The sequence below is a fragment of the Tamandua tetradactyla genome, chromosome 12 (genome assembly GCF_023851605.1).
Source record: "Tamandua tetradactyla isolate mTamTet1 chromosome 12, mTamTet1.pri, whole genome shotgun sequence".
Classification (NCBI taxonomy): domain Eukaryota; kingdom Metazoa; phylum Chordata; class Mammalia; order Pilosa; family Myrmecophagidae; genus Tamandua; species Tamandua tetradactyla.
Window position 1 is genome coordinate 92,635,912 of NC_135338.1, and position 8,413 is coordinate 92,644,324.

General features: G+C 44.3%; 1 non-coding gene across 1 annotated transcript; it reads left to right on the plus strand.

The window, feature by feature from the left end:
* The first annotated feature begins 7,996 nt into the window (after nucleotides 1-7,996).
* On the plus strand, nucleotides 7,997-8,103 carry LOC143652926 (U6 spliceosomal RNA). The gene has a single exon (XR_013160972.1). It is a non-coding gene; the product is annotated as a U6 spliceosomal RNA (small nuclear RNA).
* Nucleotides 8,104-8,413: the final 310 nt, after the last annotated feature.

Genomic DNA, 8,413 nt, shown 5'->3' on the forward strand with positions numbered 1-8,413 from the left:
CCAACTGCTCAAGTAAGGGTGGGTGGATGACAGCTCTGCATGCCTCTCTCATGTCGGATATGAGGGACACCTGCACTGACTGAGTCAGAGCTTTTATACACTCCAGGGGAAGGAGCTCTGCCAGTGAGCCACCTCTACACCCTGGCAAGTGGCTGGGCCTCATTAAGACTTAACAGTATCCTTAATTGCCTGTGATCTCTTGCAAATGGAAGCATACCAAACACCTACATGCAAACAAGTGCAAATAGAAACATAGCAAACACCTGTATGCAAACGAACACAAGTGGAATCATAAGGAACCACAAATGTGTGAAAGGGGAAAAGGAGGGGGATAGATGAGGGCTGGGAGACTTGACTTCCCCAATAATGATGCGTGAGCTGAGGCTTCAAACTCTTAGTAAGTGCTCATTGTCCCACGGGACTTCACTTACAAAACACAAACAACCAAGCATCAAACCATTCTGGGCCCAGGGCCCAGGTGTGTGTACTTATCACACACCTATGAAGCCAGCCCCTGTGACTACCCGCTGTGTCTCAGGGTCCCTGGCCTCTGGTGCTGATGTGAAACAACATGAGGTGAGGATACATAATTTATTATTTCTAATACCTTGAGCAGAGTCAGTGAGAAAAACAAGAAATCTGTAAAACAGTAATATTAACAATAGGTAAAACTTCCCAAATACGTGCTATTTGACAGGATTATAAGACTTCACGAGTCATAAATTGTTTCATCCAGAACCCAGCACCCAGAAGCTCTTTGGAGATGAAACTCAAGTTTATGCGTAGGCATTTTAAGTCAAACCCTGTGAAGCTGCTACTGTTTGACTACTCTTTTTTTTGCCCAACACAAAGAGCAATTCCCATAGGGTTCAAACAAATGAGCCATTCTAATCCCCTGCACAGCTTTGTCCTTCTTCAGTTTTATAAACGGTTTTCAAACTCCTCCCCAGACCCTCCCTCCAGATGTCATTCATTAGGGCACGTGAGGTCCACCTCCCCATCATTTGCTGCTTATCTCAGTTGCAGGACACTTTTACTGCTGGCACCGTGGATGAGGGCGACATTGCTACAGCAGGCAGGAGAGGCACATGCGGTGCGGCTGTGATACAGATCTGTGACTTGGGATTTGGCCTTTGACCGGGGCTGGTCGGGTCCCTTTTCTGTTCTCTATGGTCATCACTTCTGGGGTTTAGTGGGTCAAAGTCATCTCTCCTTGCTTTGTCTTTCTCTCTGCACCTGGTCTAGCTGACCTGTATAAAGTGACCAACTGCACTCCTGATCTTAACTTTCCTTTCTGCGGTTTCCTCCTCCCTCTGGTAATAAAGACTCTCCCTTGGGTCTAGGCATCCCACCCAACAAGGACTAATATTCAGTCATGAAAGAATGATGAATCAGTTCAAGTCCTGCTGGTCGATGGCTTGGTCAGCACCAATTATAATCCTATCAGATATTTTTATTTGCTGAAAGTCAATCTTCCTGATAGCGAATCATGATATAACTGACTCCCAACACATGTTTAAACACAAGAGGCCCAGGCTTAGCAATATTTTCGCTTATGGAGCCTCATATTTAATTCATAGGGACATACATTAATAAATAATAAAAGGTGGTTTTTGATTCATTCATCTATACATATACATATACTCATGTGCATTTGTATATATAAATATACATTCATTTTACTATGTACAAAACACATCCTGGGTGTTTCCTATAGAAGGACGATCTCCTCAGGGGACATAGCCACTCTAGAGATATGACGCTTATTACACAAATGAGGATTATAGAAAGCAGAAAGTAGTAAGTGCCAGAAGAGAGGTTTCTTCTGGCTGGTGAGATCAGGGAAAACTTTATGAAAAGAAGAAACCAGACTGAGTACTTACAGGACAGATGGGATTTGGAGTCTGCCCCCCTCACCACCACCATTCCACGTGTGAGAGAAGAGAACACCATTGCTTTGGGCCTCTAAAAAGACATTAGGCCTTTGAGTCATTGATATAAGTGCTTTACTATTTTATTTCATTTCATTCACAATATTACTTCTCCATTTTCTACTTAAAATTGTGGCTCAGAGCCTTAAGTAACCTGCTCCAGGTCAGACAGTGGATAAGAAGTTGTGACTGGAACCAAACAAAGGTGTCTTCACAGGCTAAGAGTTCTCATTTGTGGACAGGTCTTAGTCTCCCAGACTGAACAACCCTCACCCTGATTTCACACTCTAAGTTTTAAATCCAGTCACGTGGCAGCCCCTGAGTTCTCATGGCACAGCAGCTAAACACACAGCTGGAACTTGGCAGATCCCATCCACCCAGGCCCCATCAGAATCCAGCACCTCTTCTGTCTACGCTGCGTGGAATTCGAGGGCAGAATTCCATCATGGGGGCTGGGGGACTGCCTTTGATTCAAATCCTCAGCCTTTCCTGCCACAGAAGGCCAGATGTATCAAATCCAGCGAGACGTCTATTCATTCGGGAGGGTTTTAGGAGTGCAGAGCCCCGTGAACCATGTCTGTGCACAGCTCTGGTCACCCTCTTGAGGTTTACTCTGAAGCTCGGTCCGAGAGGTAAAATAGGAAAATCTGTTCCCTAAGGGCACTTGCTGAAGAAAACAAAGTATGGACCTGGGAGTGTCTGTTTGCAGCCAGAAGGCAAATAAATATGCAGAACACTTGAATAGAGAGAGAGAGAGAGAGAGAGAGAGAGAGAGAGAGAGAGAGAGAGAGAGGTGGGGGGGGGAGAGGGAGGGAGGGAGGGAGGGAGAGAGAGAGAGAGAGAGAGAGCAAGCGCGGAAGACTTGTCCCCACCTCTCCCTAGTCACTTTTTGCCTATTCCACCTACAAACTCTCCCCTGGGCCAGCCACATGCTTTCAGAAGAACTGGCAGCTCTTTACTCATTGCCTGTTTCTTGAGCTTACTCTGCCTCTCCCCCCACTCCAGGGGAATCGCGATCCCCCAGCACCGCTGTCTCCCCCACTGCCCCTCACTTTCTGGAAAGAACAGTTTTAAAAAATCCATTTGAAAGAAATGGCTTGATTACAACAGGGAGACAACTGGTTGAATAAAGTCAATTATTTTTGCAGTGACAGGTGCCCACTTTGAAGTCCGGGCACCTGCTGGCATAATCACCGAGGGTGATGTTTCCAAGCCCTTATTAAGAAAGGAATAATAGAATGCCAGGTCTGGCTTTTTTTGCTGTTTGTTTTTGTTTTTCCTTTAAGAGCAGGGCTGAAGGGTGAGCGTGATCTGCAGCTGTCGGGTCATTACCTCCCCATTAGTGAACAGGATGGCGAGCTGGGCCCGCAGAAGCTGCCAGAACTGTCAGAAACACTAACAGAGCTCGGTGCTGTCTGGGGATGCGAGACAGGTAATTAACTCTGGGTAGCAGAGCAGGACTCAGCTTACAGCTTGAAGAGAGTTAACTACTCAAACCTGGAGAGCCCTCAGATCTGAATATTTAGCAACAGAGTGAGGGAATCCGGGCGCAGCTTATTAAGCCAATTAGGGAGACAGCATTTAATACTGGGAAAAAGCTCAAAATTATTTCCTCGGTGCCCGCTGGTATTACCCTATGCTCTCAGCTTTACCTATAGCCTACATTCTCAACCTCATCTCTCCCCTGGCCCAGACTCCTTCCCTCTGTCTATCCCCTGTGCTCTCTTTCTCTCCACCCGACTCCCAGACAAGCGGACGCCTCGGTTGCTAGAACAGCAGATGGCTAGAGTAGGAGTGGGAGGTGACAACAGCGTGAATGTCTGGGGACCAAGGAGTGAAAGCAAAGTTGTTTATTCAAGGAAAACGTATTACTGAGTTAGGCGTGCACAGAGAAGTGTAAGGCATGGCACCTGCCCTCCAGAAGGTCATAACTTAGATCAAGAGTCAAAACCTTACAATGCTTATGGGGCCAGGCTGGTAATATTAATGTGTAAAGCCAGAGATGGTACTAGGGAGTGCTGGAGACTGTGGCAAACTAGAGAGCCCTTGTCCTGTCTAAAAGAGATGACTTCGATTCAGCTCCAGCTCATGGCGTCGTGGAGGAATGTGGGCCCAATGCTGCCTGAGCTGCCAATTTTACAGGAGAATTGGAATCTGTATTAATTGATTTAAAAAAAAAAATTTTTAGTGTTAGTCTATAAAATACTTGCCCAAGTTCACTTTGGTCTGTGGGCCAGCGTTTACAACCCATATTCTGGCGGGGAACACCGTGCTCCTTACCCTGGCTGTCATTCAATATGCTTCAGTTATTCTGTCATTTAACCTCAATCTACGCCTGATGGGGCATGCTGATGTCAGGGTCATAACTGAAAAAACTGGGCCTTATAGGAACTATGTAATTTTTATCAATCCGGCCCTGGGATTAACAGAAGGGACACTCAAACTGGAAAATTAAGGAAAGTTTAGTGGAGGGATTAATTCCAAAGGAGTTGACAAGATTTGGGGAACTCTAAACAAAAAAAATGGGGCAGTACCCTGGGGTAAGGAAGAGCAAGGAGCTATGTTCCCCTGGACAGCTGACGCAAGGAGCATGCATGCTTCCGCAACCACGTGGGGGCAGCTGTACTAAGAGCATTGTTGGAGAGAGCCAGGGTAGGAAGTAAAGTGACCTCATTGTCCCTACCCCTTTGGTGGACTGACCATCTGCCACTGGCCCAACCAACTGGACATCAGAGGGCCAGGGACACTGTGCACAGTTCATTACAGCTCAGCCTCCTGGGGCACAGAGCAGGTCAGAAGGGCAAAGTCAAATAATCTAGCACATCACTTGGCCAAGGTTCCAGATCAGTTAAGTGGTAAGCCCAGGTTTGTTTGGGCCTGCTGTCTGTACCTGTGCTTTCTCCAACACCAATATATTCCCTTAGTCCCTGTAAACAAGGACCATGTGAGGTTCTCTAACTAGGCATATTCCTGTGCTTAAATCTAACCAGAAACTTCATTTGAATTTGTTCATTGCAGTTCATGGCTAGGTTGTATAGGGTAACATTTAAGATTTCAAAAGTTCTTGAAGCAAACAGTATTGGGTTTGAATTTTAGATCTACCCTTTACTCGTCTGGTATGGCAAAAATTATTTAATCTGAGCCTCAGTTTCCTACCATCTGCAATGGGATTAATTGTACCAAACACATATGGTTTTAGTGGTAATTGAATGAGATTCTGTTTACACACACAAATATACTGGTGTATATATGTAAATCAATGAGGTTGTGTATATATATATATATATGTAAATCACACGGTACAGTGACTGACTCATAGGGAGAGGTCAAGAAATGTAGACATCATTATTATATCAATGCTAGTATTGGAAAGAGTATACTTTTCATTCAACAACATTCTCAGCTCACATCCTCATCAATACAGTGTCCATAGAGCATGTCCCCCTATCTTGCTGTTCACATGGAAGTTGATTTTTTGCAATCTTTTTTTCTCGGTATGCTAAAGCTGCTGGAACACAATATACCAGACGTGGGTTGGCTTTTATGATGGGAATTTATTAACTGACAATTATAGTTCTTAAGCCATAAAAATGTCCCTTCTCGAGGCATCAACAGACGATACCCAGCCTCTGAAGACATGCTACAGCATCCAGGACCTCTCCGTCACACAAGAAGCACATGGCCAGCGCCTGCTACTCCTTTGCTCCTGGGTTTCATTGCTTTCAGCTTCTGGTTCCAGGGGCTTCCTCTCTGAGCTTCTCTTAATTTCATCTCTTAGCTTCTTTGGGCCTTCTCTGTGCTCTCACACAGCTTTTTCTGTGTGTCCTTTGTCTTCTTATAAAGGATTCCAGTATGAGGATTAAGACCTACCTGGGGCTAGCCTTAGCTGAAATAACCTAATCAAAAGATCCAACCTACAATAGGTCTGCACCCATAGGAATGGATTAAAGGAACATGGCCCTTTCTGGGGGGCATGACAGCTTCAGACTAGCACATGATATGTCCAGGTCAAAAAAATCACGAGCACGTTAACAACAACAATATTGTAGCAACAGTTTACATCAAGGGGACAGAGATTCAGAGAACTAATACCAGCCTTTAATTAAGGGCCTATGAAAAACAGACTTGGAGAGATGGGGTCTCTGTTGACTGCCAGCTCTTTAAGGGCCAAGGGTTAGGCACAGCCAGCTGCCAAGAGAGCTACAAATAGGTTTCCCTTTTGTTCTTCATCCCATCTGAGTTTGCTGCTTGCACCTTATTTACAGGACACTAACATTCAGGAGCATATCCAGAAAAATGGGATCACTGGGTGAGAGGATTTGAAACCATGACATGTTAGTTATGATGACAGGAACTGGCTTCATATAACTTGCAGAAGATGCTTGGTGAGGTTGTAGGTGCCTTGAGAAGAGGAGATGTTCTTTGCCAAGTGCTGTAGAAAGCAAAACCTAGACCAACACTATTGTTTCTGAGAAGACTGACAAGGAATCAGTATTAGAAAAGACCTTCTGCCCCAAATTCACATATCTGTCTCCAAGGATATCAACCGCACTCCCTGGATTATATTCAAGAAAAATCATTTTGAAAGATGTGTTCTTTAACATAGATCAGCATGTGGCTGGTGTTAGGCGGTTGTGTGGTGACCAGGAAGATTATATCTAAGATCCTTTTACCCCTAATGCCTGCTGAGTCTGAGGGAACATGCTTCAGTTTTGACTGAATTTCCAAAATGTGTAAAAATGGCTGCTAATGTGGTAAATGCCCCACTACTGCTTATTTAAATGGAAGGTTGTCAGATCGCCTTCTGCCTTTATTTCAGCTCATCATAGGATTCAGAATCAGATATCGCAATCTTGGTGGAAGGGCAGGATTAGAAAGCAAACTCAGTTTCTATTACCAGATCTTCCATGGGTTTCAGTAGGCAGATTGCTTCCTCTATCCATATGCTAGTTTATTCTTCTCTCAGTTCATTAAAGGAGAATCATAAAAAGAAAAACAATTATTTTCCAAGACATCATATTAATAACTGAACATTCTATCAATTAACATCTGCAAAGTCCTTGGACTCCACGGGTCATTTGTCAATAATAGGCATTGAGTGTTCTCTGTGGGCAGAGTGCTGGGCCCGGGTATTGGCTGCTTACTCACTCACTCGCTGTTGGGAATTCTGAAGTCATAATTTCCACCACAGGGATCCAAAGATAACGTGACTCCTGTCTGCTGTCCTACATGTCTGAGCAAAGCAGAACAGTCTTAGAAAATCTGAAGCCTTGAGTTTGGAATTGCACTCTAAATAAGAGCCCATGGGGCATCAGAACCTAACTTGGAGCATAACTATATTAATTAACCATATTAATTTTATGATTTTTGTTACAATTATTCGTATTGACACTACTACCACCAGCACTGCGACTGTTTTTATGTTTGGTTCAGGAGGCCTACACGGAGAAGCTGGCATCAGCAGTTGATGTCAACAATACACATTTGACACTGGGAGGTGCAGTGTGTTTGGTCCACTTCTTCTTGGCAGGTGCGAACTCCAAGCTCGTCATTTATGGGGGTTGCCCAGCTGAGTGTCCTAGGGTGACTGTAGAGCCCTGGAGTAATGGAGGAAGGCAAGTGCTCCTGCAAATGAACATGTTTGGGCTTTTGAAGCTGGAGGCCTGGAGCCAAACCTCCCCACTTGTGAATGTGAGAGTTCAAGTCCAGCTATTTCTCCTCTGTTATTGCACAACCCAGAGTGGCTGGAGTGGTAAAACGTTCTATTGCAGGAAGCTTGGGATATTTGGGTGATGGACGGCTTAAGAAATTGGGCAGAAAAGCAGGACCGTCTACCATGCTACATTTGAGGGGATGTTAAAAAACTATATTTCTGGAACTTAGAGGAATTATATCACACAAAAGCTAAATAACACAGTTAACACAAAGCAGTCCCTCAAAACCTTGTCAGCCTTGGGCCTTTGAGTTTGTCTACTGGGTGGTGGAGACCATGAGAGGTACAGAAAATAGAGCATATTCCCTCTCATAAGTGGGAAAATCTGAGCATAAAAGAAAAGAAAATTGTAGTGCTTGCTTCAGCAGCATATATACTAAAATTGGAACGATACAGAGAAGATTAGCATGGCCCCTGAGCAAGGATGACGTGCAAATTTGTGAAGCGTTCCATATTTAAAAAAAGGAAAGAAAATTGTTTTAATAACACACCACAAAAAAAACATGTGATTCAAACATTCAGTTTCATTCCTGATGCCTGATTTTCCCATTTTAAATAGGGATGCAATGCTAGGTTTACCTCAAAGAACAGTTTTTGAAAAACAAGGAGTATTTGTGAGAAAACACAGAATACAGTTGTGGTAGGTTGAACTATGAACCACAATTTAGACATGTTCTTAATCTCAGTCTGCATCCCTGTGGGTGCCAAGGCATGGCACAAGGGACCTCTTGAGGATGCTATTTTAGCTAAGGTGCGGCCCAACTAAATG